At 40.3% G+C, this 13,919-nt stretch overlaps 1 long non-coding RNA gene across 3 annotated transcripts in view; it reads right to left on the bottom strand.

Moving 5' to 3' along the window:
• LOC139062387 (uncharacterized) overlaps positions 1-13,919 on the bottom strand; it is a 43,422-nt gene that overhangs the window by 19,589 nt on the left and 9,914 nt on the right. Inside the window, exons 1-3 of one of the 3 annotated variants that reach the window (XR_011515960.1) lie at positions 11,365-12,102; positions 1,359-1,514; positions 1,160-1,269 (exon numbers count right to left, since the gene is read on the bottom strand). This is a non-coding gene — a long non-coding RNA (uncharacterized lncRNA). Of the gene's footprint in view, positions 1-1,159; positions 1,270-1,358; positions 1,515-11,364; positions 12,103-13,919 lie in introns of those variants that run through there. The other 2 variants (XR_011515959.1, XR_011515961.1) reach the window with 2 other exon arrangements.

Raw genomic sequence — 13,919 nt, 5'->3', positions numbered from 1 at the left:
GAAGGTAATCAGAAGTGAGGATCAGAAAATGAAATAAATATTTTAATTTTTAGAGCAGCAGGAACTCTGAGAGGCTGCAGGCGCATCAGTGAGTTTGCGGCCACTGCGCAGGAGGAGGGGGGAGAGGGCTGAAGCAAGATGCAGAAACTACCGTTGTTAAAAGAGACGTTTAACTTAGAAAATGTGGGTGGGCACAATTTTAACTGTCAAAAACTCCAGCGAACCTACCGACCGACCCCCACCCCCACCCCCCCACCCCTCGGGCCGCTTCAGGTGTGTGACATCATCAACGACTAGCCGGAGTCGACTCGATTTTCATTACTTTACTGTCGACTTTAAAAAAAATTAAGTCATGCAACCCCTACTGCAGACACGTGTAGTCACTAATTCGGCACTTTAGTGCAACTTAGTTAAAATTTAAATATTCTGCCTAAAACTTAAAGCCATGAAAACACACTGCTGCACTTCTGGAACAATGCTGGGAGTAAATAAGCTGTTAGGTCACATGTTTTGATGTAATCTACATAGATATGAATTTGCATCGCTGCTAAAGTCATTTATTTAGAAAATTACCAAGGGTTTTACACTGAAACCATGTGTGATTTCCTGTCTAGCCCTATGTTAGCTGTGGAAATTGGCGTGTCCCAGAAGTGGCACCTAGCAAAAATAGAACCTGATCCTATCTTTAGTGACATGGAGTGTTGCTTCTGGGACCCATCTTAAAATGTGAATCACCCCCATAGACTAAAATGGTTTCTATTTGAAGCAGTGATGTTCCACTGCCTTTCTGCACTGCTGATGCTTCCAGTGTGAAGTAGGGGTTTCACAGATCATTTGCTGCTGTGGCCCTCAGACTCTGGAACTCTCTCCCCTAAGCCTGAGATCAGTGGACTCAGAGGTCTCCTTTAAAAAGCAGCTGAAAACTCACCTGTTCAGGCTGACTTTGGTGTGACCTTCATCACCCTCTCCTTATTCTGCTCTCCCTACCTATTCCACCTTCCTCAGGATCCACTGATTTCCCTCTTTCCTATTCACTCTCTCCCTCTCTTTCTTTACATTTTTTAATCACAATTGTCTATTTTTGCTCATTTTAAACATATTTTTTTAGAAGTTTCTAAATAATTTTTTATATTTTAAATGTTTTGTTTTTGTGAAGCACCTCGTGATTTTTATCTGGAGAGCCTCTATAGAATAGGTCTTTTCTTCTTCTTCCTCTTCACATGTAGGCTGAACATGAAAATAGTCCTCTATCCCTATTTCCTGCATTAGCTGCACAAAGAAAACAGACAGGAAAACGCTTGGGTCAAAAAACACACAAAGATTTATGTCACACTGAAAATTAGCATTCATGGACTCACCCATCTTGGCTCGTGACAGGGAAGGCTGTTGTTAGTTTAGCATCCATGAAACCGCAGAGAACGTCATGGCTAGTAGAAGCTAAAACACCAACGTTGCAGAGCGAACACAGGCAAAGGAAGAGTCACGTTGCTCTTAGCCAATCAGAGGTGAGATTTCTGAATATCATGAAAAAAGCGTGCATTAGATTTGTCTCAAAGAAATATACTCTTAAGGCATTAATTTATACTATAAACCACAGTAGATGTGCAAGATTTTAAATATTTTCTAGGTGATAACGAGGCTTCATGAGGTTTAACACCATTAAATCAATCAGTAGGCAGAGCAGTCAGCAGTCAGTAGTTGTCCTCTGACACAAAAATCAATCATAAACTCAGAGGTTAATTAGCTGAAACTAACAGACAACATTCAGCACTTTTTCAGCTTTATCTGTGTATTTGTCATAGTGCTTTGGTGCGTCACGGTTCGCTCACTCCAGACAAGCAGTTTGTTGTACACTGATAGCATGGCGATCATTCAAACCCTTATGGTGATCAGCATTCTTTTATACAGCATCATAGATGTGTAAATTATTGTGCATATTAAGAAACCATCCAAGTTCCCACATGTTTTATCAATGAGTGAATCATCTGCATTATAAAACAATGATAGTGACTCATGTGGTATGTCAATAGTCATTCTGCCTGGAGATTGAATCTCACAATGACTTCTTTTTTGGGGGGAACAGCTGTCTACAGAGTCCAGAGTCGGCAGCGGGGAGTGGAAACACCGTCACTAACTTTCAAGACAAGATGAAAATGGAAAAAGTATGAAACAAATAAGCATTGTTTACTGTTTCACACTTAATACTATGCCAAAGTTTTTAAAAAGCACTGATGTTCGGCCATATTATCTGTCATCCATTACTGAATATATGTCAACCACAGATGCAAAACCTACAAAAGATTAAAGTGACAATGTGTGGTTTGTACTATTACTCTCTGGAAATATCCATTGAAATGTTGTTGAAAATGAATTAAATGATACCCAGTTATTGAAAATATTGACCGCTTTGTAACATATAGTCATAAAAATTGGGTGTAAAATACATGGGAGTGGGTCTAAAGGTTTTTCTCAATGTCAAGGCGCCTGGCCTACCAAGGCAAAGTCTTGCAAGGCCAGGCGCCTTGCTTACGAGGACACTGTCCTTCCTTGGTCAAAGAAAATAGTTAAATGGAACAGACTTGCGTCACGTGACCGTGGCTTCCACGGCGGTCACGTAAAGTCACGTGACACGAGAAATAACATTATATTTTATATGTGTATGTTTCAATATAAAATAAGCATTGCTTCTGCCTATTCCTTTTTTGGTTTACATTCAAGTTGTTAATATTGTTGTTTTGTTTGACAAGAAAAATTTTATGTTAATGTTATAAACCAAAATAAAGACCAAAAGAAAGAAAGATATAAATATATAACAAGCATTTAACCTTTTAATTTGTGTATATATTTGTTAAATTAAAAATGTAAGCGAGTTACTACCCGCTAGCCACCGAAGCCACAACTGCTAAGCAACTAACCAACCATAGATAACTTAGTTGGATCTAAAAAAACATTTTAAATTAGTTGACTTCCTTTTAAACTTGAAATGTGTCCCCGAAGTAGCTGTCAGCTTCTGATCTGCCATTCTTTTGAAAATACCGCTGTGTATGCTGGGAAATTTTTTGACCAAGGCTAGGCTACAAGACACCTCCCGTGTGTCCATGCTCAGCTAGCTAAACGGCTAACAAACGGTGAACACACGCCTCAGTAGAACATGAACATTGGAACACGTCTTGGTGGCTCCTGATGATGTATCTCCTAGGCAACCGGGGCGGGGCCAAGACATCAAGATGAGGTTCCTTGGCATTGAAAAACATCCTAAGTCTCTGGACAACGCCATATTATATGCCATGTTTCCTTCTACAGGAGCCAGTGAGGACTAAACGCATTTACTGATTTGTAACAAACAGTTACAAAACTTTCACCCTTGATGAGTGTTGTTGTTTTACACATTTACCTCTTCACCCATTGCCAGTGATGAAAGGGAGACTGGTGTGCTTGTCATTTTGACCCTAATGACCTTCCGTTAGTAAGGTCTTACTCAAACACAAAAGTACAGTTTGCTTGTAATTATTTAGGTACGTACTGCCCCCTATTGCCAAGGAAAATACACACCATCACTTTAAGAGAAAAGTAGAATAATGCCATTTTACAAAAATTAGGTACAATGTAAAGTATTATATATTTGTGTGTCAGGTTAAATGTTGAATGCAACCAATGATAAAAAGGTTGAAAATGATGTTTTTGCCTGTGTTTGTTCATTCCTATGTCTGTTGACAAATTATCTCCCAGAGAATCTTCACCACAGCTTATCAATCTTAGCCAACACACAAAAAAAATCGTTGTGTCTCATAACTCTGTCAATGTTACAAATACAGAGATAAAATGTGTTGTCAAGATAGCTGTGAGTCCTAAGAGCTGCACACCATGTGACATCTTTGCTTAAAATGACCTCTAGGCATAAATGCCAGCTGACTTTCTAGAAAAACATCTCATGAACCACTCAGAAGATAATTAACAGCTGTAAATATTCCATGGATTGGAGTCAATCTCATTCAAGAAGGCCATCATAGCTAATCACGTTTAGCAAACACAAAACTAGCTCAGTTCTGCTAATATTGAAATAAATCTCCACATGTTAGTAGCTGAGAGTTGGCCCCAAAACATCCTTGGAATGCTAATAGTTTATGTGTGATCTTATTATATTGTTTGAGATTGTTAATAAAGTTATTTTATTCTTTTTTTTTCATCTTTCCTCTACATAAGATGATTATAGTTTAAAAACTGACATGGAGGACATTAACGTAGTTTCTGAAAGATTTGGGTTCATACTTGCTCAAGTGGGCAGCAGTAGCTCAGTGGCGGCGCCAGGGGGGCGCTATAGCTACCCCTGGATTAGTCGTTGCACCCCCATAGCACCCCCAAGTAAATATTAGAATTTTTTTTTTTACAATTTAATTTTAATTTAACGTGTGGATGTGATAATATTTAACATACAAAACAAAAAAAATCAGTACATTATCATGTAGATAGTAAAAACTTAAACCAAAACAGGAAATTGATGTTAACCTTTGACCTCATTTTCCACCTGCGAACGAGTGAAAGGTAGAGCTAGTGGTAAAATGGATCGGGTTTTGTTGCCCAAATTTCCACAGGTTCAGTCACAAACAAATTAATCTTTGGAAGTGATCTCAGACCCACAAAAACCTACGGATCTGGATGAAGAGAGTCAACCCTCAACCGACGCAGCAGTCGAGGGTTTTGCTGCTGGAAATGCTAACACTAACGTTAGCTAACCTTGCAACACTATAGATGGTTTTCTGTGTGGCTGTATGTGTTTATTATTTCATGGAAAAGTCAGTGATTGTTCATGTTTATGATGTATATTAATGATTGTTTCAGGTGTTGTTGAGGTTTTGTGCACGTATGTGTACCTGCTGGTGTTGAAGGTGTTTTAGAGAACAATAGGTAGGCATGACCACTTCCTTCAAAGCACCCTCAATAAAAAAACTAGCTCCTTCATAGCACCTGCAGAAAAAAATTTCTGGAGCCGCCACTGCAGTAGCTCAAGAGGTAGAGCGGGTTGTCCAGTAATCAGAAGGTTGCAGGTTTGATCCCGGCTCTGATCAGAGAGTGCTGCCGTTGTTTCCTTGAGCAAGACACTTAACCCGCCTTGCCTGCTGGCGGTGGTCAGAGGGACTGGTGGCGCCAGTGCTCTGCAGCCTCGCCTCTGTCAGTGCACCCCAGGGCAGCTGGTGGCTACATAGTAGCTCCTCCCCACCAGCGTGTGAATGGATGAATGACTGATTGTGTTGTAGAGCACTTTGGGGGCTTGTAGAACCCTAAGGAAGCGCTATATAAATGCAAGCCATTATTATGATTAGCTGTCAAGATGCTAATTTACGGCCCTCAAACTAAATCTTTCGGAGATTGTACATTCTTTGGCCAAAGTAAAATAGCAAAAAGATTTAAAAACAAAAAGTCGGGGTGTGAGTTGGTGCCTGCTTTCATTTAGGGGGGTTGTCTTTGAGTTGAACCCTGGCTCTCCACTGACGGGAGTGAGAAATGGAACATTCCTTTAAGCGTGTCGAGTACCAGCATGTGAAGGGTCCCAACAGCTGTCTTCCTGCTCGGCTCTGCTCAAGCCTGCATAGCACACATTCCTCACTCACTCACTGACCGTGTGTATCTTCACAATTTTCAGTCTGGTCCTCTGCCCTCACTCGCTCCTGCAGTGTAGGCAACTCCATGTGTGTGTTGTCTGTGATATAAACAAGTCAGTGACTCATGTTTTGTAATATTAGATCTGTTCTGTCAGTCAAAACACTCCCGTTGACTTGGGAGAGAGAGAGGGAAAACTAGTTCAGACCTGAAATTCTTAATGAGTCCTTCATGACGCATTTTTCTGGTTGTTTGTGCCTTGAAATGCAGCTCATAAGAACTTACAGATGTATTTTTTAAGGCATGGAAATAAAAGGATTGTTTTTGTCAGTGTACCCACTGACAGAAACACAACGATGCGTGCATCACTTCCTGCCACAAACAGAAAACCAGTTTCACCTGCTTATGTCATACGGCCTCACCTTTTTAAAACTTGAGCAACGCCACGTCACACCCTGGGGCTTGTCTCCAGGTTTACAACCCAAACATTTAACCCTGCATGAGATTCAGTTAAAGAATGTATTTAGTCTTCTTTTCACATATTTTGTCTTTTTCAGACCATGTTTTTCCCTTTTTTCACACATTTTTATCTATTTTTGTTTAGATTTCTTTGTGCCACCCGTTCCTCTACTCCCTCACAGGTGCAAAACACCAGAGATAAGCAGCAATGCCATAACTGCACGAGTTGTCTTTTTGTGTTTTGACTGCTGTGTCGGATGCCTGTGTGGCAACGTTTTGTGGAAACGGGTGCATTTACGCAAACGTTGAAGTCATGGGATTTTGACCCAGTTAGTGAAGAGGGTGTTGGTACCTTCAGGCAGTAGTGACCTGGATTTCATTCAACAGCTTTCTGTGACAAAAAAACTACTTTGTCAGGTGGGGCTGGTGGTAACAGTTTCCCAGATCTCATCTCTTTTATGTTACTTTCTGCAACAAAATGTCCTTATTATGAAAAAGCTAAACTTTTGAAATGTTAAACTTTAAACAGAAACAGTGAAGGTGATGAGTTTTTTTGCATATTAGATTTTTGAATTGCTTATTTATACATTAAAACAAACAACTAAGTCAAAATGCAGAAAAAAGTGCAATGAAAACCTCATAAAACCCAAAAATGTTAAATAGCTCTGATGTTTTGAAAAAAAATGTATGTAGAACATCTACAGAGAATATTTAAGTATCCTTTTGATTAATGTCAATTTTAATTTGGAGAAAATGTTTGGTTCTGACAGGATTGACAAGCTAATTGCTAGTTTTTCGTTAGCTGGCAAACGAACAGCTGCTTACATAAAAATGTCAAAGGATCTCATGTGAACACTGTTCTGTAAACCTTTGTGTTAAATTCTGGATTAAATAACTATTTTTTGACAGATTCCTACAGCTTCCTGATCAAAACTTAGCAACAAACTATCTGATTCCATTTGCAAATGCATTATTTCATAATTTATTTGAACGTGAGTAATTGGATGCTAGTTTTTCCTCTTATTTTTGTTCATCTGTCTTACATCAAACAACCAAGTCTTGCATAAGAGCGCTAAAGCTTCTACCCATGTGTTTTTGAACGTTGACTCCAATCCGGTTGCAGTAACTTCCCCAAAAGCCTGTTTTCCTCACTTTTGGTTTATAAAGTGCATCTGGAATGTGGCGTATAAACACCATGTTGTGTTTTCACCGACCATGTGAAAACACACACACATTTGAGCACTTTTTTCCCATTACATCTTTACACTCTTATAACGTTTCACACGCTGTACAAGAGGGCCTTTCAAAAATAAGGATGGTGTGTCCAACACTGTGTGAGAGAGGGCTTCAGCTATGTTCAGGTGTGTGTGACTGTGTGTCAATAGTGATGTGGTGGGAAATACGAAGTGTACTTGAGAGGGAGGAAGCGAGCTGAGGAACTGGATATAGGACAGAGGAGCTTCAGAGTCTCTGCTTGCATTTTCTCTTCTTGGTCGCCATGTTTATGTGTGTTACTCTGTGAAAACACACACTTGTATATACATCGCGTTTGTGAGTTAGTATCTCACTGTTTGGGAATTTTCTAAATTGTGTCTGCATTTACTGTACTCAATAAGGTGTTTTTTTCTTGTTTATACAAAATGCATTTCAAAAATGTGAAACTACTCAATGTGTGAGCCCGGATTCCTAAAGGTCTATTGACGTAAGCAGACAAGGATCCTGGCTGCAAGGCACCTTGTGCGTGTTGTTACATTAGTATCCAAGACACATCTGTAAAACTCTCCTCTTCCTCTTCTTGGCTCATCTTTCTGCGAGTGTGTGCGTGCTGTTCCAGCCACAAACATACTTTTCCTTTTAAAGGAACAGGAAAGAACCAGATTAAAAGAGAAAGTGTAGGCAGAACTCGTTTGTGGCGTACATGTATGGGCCGGGGCGGGGCCACTGAAAGGTGGATAAAGGTTGGAAAGATAAAGATTTTTATCTGATGCCGAGAATCAACAAGCATCATAAAAGCTGGATGTGACTGATGTAAAAGTATGTTATAATATTTAACAATCGCACAAGCGTTTCAGTGTCATAAAGTCTTGATTTTGTAGAGTTGTGTGTAAACACCAGTACATAGCCAGTATCATTTATCACTGAAATGTCAAAGATTAAGATTTTCCTTAGGGGCTTTAAAGGTTCTCGGTTTGCAGAAAAGCTACATCTGGGCACACACACACACACACATGCACAGGCTCCCTGGCAGAGGTGTGGACACGAGTCACGTGACTTGGACTCGTAACAGACTCGAGTCATTATTTTAATGACTTCTGACTTGACTTGATAAAATCTATAAAGACTTACGACTTGACTCAGACTTGAACGGCAATGATTTGCGACTTGAATCGACTTGCATCTGTTGCCTTGATGATGACTTTAGAATATTTGATATTTTAGCACAAAAGTGGCACGACATGGACAAAAATCATAAATAATTATTCGTTCTGGGTGTGATGTTGTGCTGCTACATGCAGCAGCACTTTGTTTATAATCAGTTTCAGTTGCACTTTCTGCTTTTGAGCAAATAAATTAAGCTTTATTTCTGGAATTTATTTATTATCATTGTCATTAAATTGAAGTTTGACAGATGACTTGAATATGACTTGAAAATTCAAAGTTAAGGACTTGGACTTGGTTGTCTTTGACTTGACTCGAGATTTGACTGGAAAGACTTGTGACTTACTTGTGGCTTGTAAAACAGTTACTTGGTCACACCTCTGCTCCCTGATAAAGGGATTTTCCAGTCATTTTGGTGTTAGTATCTGTGAAGTTATGAAGATCTTCTGAATCAGACTCTGTTTTGACAAATAAAGTTTATATCCAAGAGCTAATTGCTAATCTGAGCACAGCTCGGACCAAAGTGATTTTCGGCCATCTTAAAGCTGCTCCAGTCTCCGATTTTTCTGTTTATTAAAATATTAGTTTATAAATCATTTTACCACCGCAATAATTCAGCGTTACACTGTGATTGAATTGGAACTCTGTGGTTCTTCACAAGCGCAAATATCACCAGCAGCAGCAAAATGTAGCACTCCTACGGCATCCAGGGGTCAAATCCAGCAGGAATTTCCTGATTGTCTGATTTAGCTGAAACCTGGATCCGTTGGACCCACCCTTTTTAGTTTAAGAACATATCCGAACTGACCTTTTGGGGAAATAAAACAGCTCCAGTCTGCTGAAAAAATGTCTTGTGAAGAATTAAAGACTTACCGTGCTGCCCATAATTATTCATACCCCTTGGAAAATTTTGACTTAAAGTTACTTTTATTCAACCAGCAAGTTGTTTTTGGATGGGAAATCACGTAGGTGTCTCCCAGCAGACAAGACGATGTACAAGTGGCTTTATTGTGCTAAAAAAAATGTCAGCTTTTATTTTACATTTGAGCAAAAAGTGTCATGCCTCCTTATTTTTCACCTGTTGAGTTGATTAAAACACCTGTTCTAAGTTAATCGAATTAAGATGCTGTAGAACAGCATGGACTATTTGGAATGGTTTAGTTTGTGTGTATGTGTGAATGAGTGGATTTCTGATTGTTTTGTGAAGCACCCGGGGGGGGGGGGGGGGGGGGGGTCGTACAATCCTGCGAAGTCGCTAAACAAATACAGGCCATTTAGACTTCTATGAATAATTTTCAAAGTTGTGAAAGTTGGATGATAAAACAAAACTGTACCCCAAATTCATTAATGCCTGCCCGGAAGTCTACTGTAGACCAGGGGTGTCAAACTCATTTTAGCTCAGGGGCCACATTGAGGGAAATCTAGTCCCAAGTGGGCCGGACCGGTAAATTAAAAACAGCTTCAGATTGTTTTCTTTGTTTTAATACAGTCAATATAAAACAAGGCTGGAGCCTGAGGACAGTGTAGTACAAGTACAACACCTGAAGTGTACTTGAAATTTTGAAAATAAATAAAAATTAATAAATCAATAAAAAAACATTCCTTAGTGATTCAGAGCTTACAGATTACATGGCTAGATCAGTTTCATGCAGCACTTAAAGTATAGTCGACTCATTTTTCTTTACATCTTTTAGCTTTCAGCAGCACATCAATATTAGAAGTCACATCCTGAGTGGCAGCCAACTTCAGGATGTGATTCAAGTTCTTGTGTGAGCCTTGAGCGCAGCTTTGCTTTATTTATACTCATTACAGAGAAAACTTGCTCACAAAGATAAGTTTATTTTAACTCCACATTGTAAAGAGATGAAAATAAAGTTTACACAACCATCTCGCGGGCCGGATTTAACCCGCTTGCGGGCCAGATCCGGGCCGCGGGCCGCATATTTGACACCCCTGCTGTAGACAGTCAGTCTAGCCACACGCCATAGGAACCTCAGCAGGCCTGACCAGTCCTGTGTCTTACCAATCACGCGCTCCATCTGTTTGGTGGGCGGGATGACGCGATGGGGCAAAACAACTAAGATGGCGTTGGCTCGTTTGAAGTGGCTTTGTGATCAACTTTGGATTAATTAGACTTGGGCTTTTCTTTGAGTAATGAGCAAATCCTTTTTAGAGCAAAAAAGTAAATGCCCCGTTGACTGAAATCCATGGAGATGAGTGCATCCCCTGTCTTTTGTCCAATAGCATGCGGAAACTGTTAAAAAGACATCCATAGATTCCACCCCATGACCGAGATCCGTCTATGGGTCGTGGCCAGACTATATATTCACACATAGGAAGGCTTGCCAGTCATCATCACACACTGGTGAAATTACCAGTCTGCATTTGACCCATCCCTGTGGGGAGCAGTGAGCTGCAGCTGTGGCTGTGTTAGGGAACTAACCCAACCCCTCAAAGCTGAATGTCTTTGGTATGACCCCAATATGAACCCCTTATCTCCCAGTCCCAGCAGCAGACACTCAACCACTAGAAGGCATCTTAACACCATAACTTTGTTGTGTAAAAATGTTTACTGTAAATATATCTGAACATATAATGATTGATATGCACACACACACACACACACACACACACACACACACACACACACACACACACACACACACACACACACACACACACACACACACACACACGCACACACACAATAATTTTGCATGTGTGAGCTACAAAGTGTCGTGTCCTGCAGAGATGGTCTTCACTGTCTGAGCTGTCTCATGACTGGTTTATAGCAACATTTTTCCCTCTGCATCTTACAAAACATAAACATTCAAAAACAAACAAGCTTTATAACCTCAAAAAGGACAAAGAATAAATAGAAATTAGTAGAAGAATGTAGTGCAGTAGCTGACATAAAAATATACTCACTAATCGTAGAAATGGCTCATTTGAAAAACAAGAAAAAGCTAAGAATCCCTTTCCATGAGTTGTTTGCATGTCAGTTTCTTTCTCTTTCTGATGTTTCAGTGGAGTAACTTGAACCTTTGCATGGACCTGAATAAACTTGCTGTTACTAGTAGAGATCAAATGTATGTAAATGGTCTGCAGGATACCTCTGGAAACTCTCTTTTCCCTTCCCTTTTCTCGCTTTAGCCCCCTCCATCCCTATTCTCTGCCTCAGGGTAGGATACAAACAAAACTAGAGAGTACATTCTTGGGGTAAATTTGTCTTTACAAATGTGAAAAGTTAGGCATTTCTGAACAGAAAACCTCAGAGCTTTTCTTTTTGTTTACAGGAATGTTGTTCAGGGACCGTCGAGGGTAGTTTCACCACTACAGCCTCGGCTCATTTCCTGGCAGACGCTCCAGTGAGCAGTTCAGAACATTTTGTTTCATTTTCCTACTGTGGCTTCCCGTCCATTCCTCCTCCCCCTTCATTCTTCTGCTTTTCTACACTTTGGCCTCATTTCCTTACCAAAGGGAAGAGGTGCCTATACTCTGGAAACGTCTGAAGGGAAATGGAGGGAAGGGAAAGATTATGAGAAACAAAAAATGCCTCCGAGAACTTTTTTCACATGTTTAGTGTGCTGAGGAGGTCACCTATAAGCTGTTTCGCACGTTTTAGTTCTCTAACAACATATTTCAACAGAGGTGAGGGGGAGTCACACAAACAGAACTGTAGCTAAGAGATCTGGAAATCTGGAATGTTCTCCCAGCTTTAACAAAAAGAAAAGCATCGCCATGAAAAAAATAAAGCCGAGAAACATTTGTTGGGCTTTTTGGAGCTAAATGACGTGTTCGGTGGAAACGGGACAATTCCTGGATGGCTATCGCAGCTGGACTCATGATGTAGCAACAAACTCACGTAACTCAAATCCATGCTGTGACTTTGAACCAAGAGATGAATGTGTAACAAGCACATTCACAGGAAAGCACACAAACGGCCCGGGTCACCAGCAAGCTGAGGGGGCATTTGCTACGCTAAAGTTTAACCAGGACAGCTTAGTGTTAGAGACATATTTACTGAAAAAAAGTCAGGCATGTTAATGTGTATTCTTTCCTGGTTTATGTAGTGCTTGAGGAAACCATCAGACCCCCTCAGCTAAACGGCTTTAAAGGTGTAGTTCACTCATAAATCATTTTTTATCATTATTTCTGATTAAAATCAGTCACTCTGAGTTTTTTGTGCAGGCTTAACATGAAAATAGTCTCCTATACCTATCTCCTGCGTTAGCTTCTGATGGAAAATGAACAGTGAAACTCCAGGATTTAAAAAGTCTGGCAGATCTACATCACCCTGGCACTTAACATTTATAGACTCACCCATTTTGGCTCTCAACGGGGAAGGCTGTTTTTGGTTTAGTGTCAAGTAATCAGAGGAGAACGTTTCGGCTAGTAGAAGCTAACCATTAGCATTAGCAACTTCACCACACAGCAAAACTCCTCCAAGCTTGTGTTATTTGTGGAGATAAAACATCAAATGCATCAAAGTAAACAGAGTCAGTGGTAGAGTTGCAATGCTGTTAGCCAATCTGTGAGATATCCAAATATCAGGACGTAATCCTGCCGTCTGGAGCTCTTCTCTGATCTGGCAATCTTCTAGATCCTGAAACAGGCACACCAGGGCTTTGCTGTACCCAAAGTACAACTTACAAGGCATTCATTCATTCATAGAGACAACTGCAAATGTATTGATTAAATGAAGAAATCACACCTTCAAAGAATCGTGCCATTAAACCTATTAAATATGACATTTTGCGGCAAAGAATTGTCTGTAAAAGGTGTTTTGTAAGCATTCAGCTGATTGGCTCCAGATGTTGGAACCGATACATAAATACTGCATTTTGATCCAAATAAGACTTTTCTAACACTTTGACTTGTAGCATGACCTTTATGGCAAAACAATCCTTTAGAACAGGAGTGGGCACTCTTGGTCCTCGAGGGCCACTATCCAGCATGTTTTGGTGTTTTCCCTGCTACAACACACCTTATTTTAGTCAGCAACTAATTAACAGGCTTCAAAGGAGCTTGATGAGCTGCTGAACAGGTGAATGAAGTGGCCTGGAGCAGGAAAACAACTAAAACATGCTAGGTAACAGCCCTCAGAGAACCGGAGTTGCCCACTCCTGCTTTAGAATGCACTTGGTTCGTTTTATTCGTCTTTCCATCACAACCTTTTGTCCCAACCTTTTGAAGAAAACTGCTTTACTCACTCATTGAATGTCTATGAATGAAATAACATGCAGGGATTTACTGATTATTACCTGCCTTGCGACATTTTAGTCTTAGGATCGGAAGATCAGCCAGCATCTCTATTGAATTACGTCTCTTCAGAATCCAGGCCATGCTTTGCACAAAGTACCTCTTCTCTTGTTTCTTGTTTATGTGGATTCTCATACACAAGAGAGACAGAGAGAGAGAGAGAGAGAGAGAGAGAGAGAGAGAGAGGGGGAGAGAGAGAGAGAGAGAGAGAGAGAGAGAGA

Source organism: Nothobranchius furzeri, chromosome 13 (assembly GCF_043380555.1).
Source record: "Nothobranchius furzeri strain GRZ-AD chromosome 13, NfurGRZ-RIMD1, whole genome shotgun sequence".
NCBI classification, from domain to species: Eukaryota; Metazoa; Chordata; class Actinopteri; order Cyprinodontiformes; family Nothobranchiidae; genus Nothobranchius; species Nothobranchius furzeri.
This window is presented reverse-complemented; position numbering and strand designations above follow the sequence as displayed.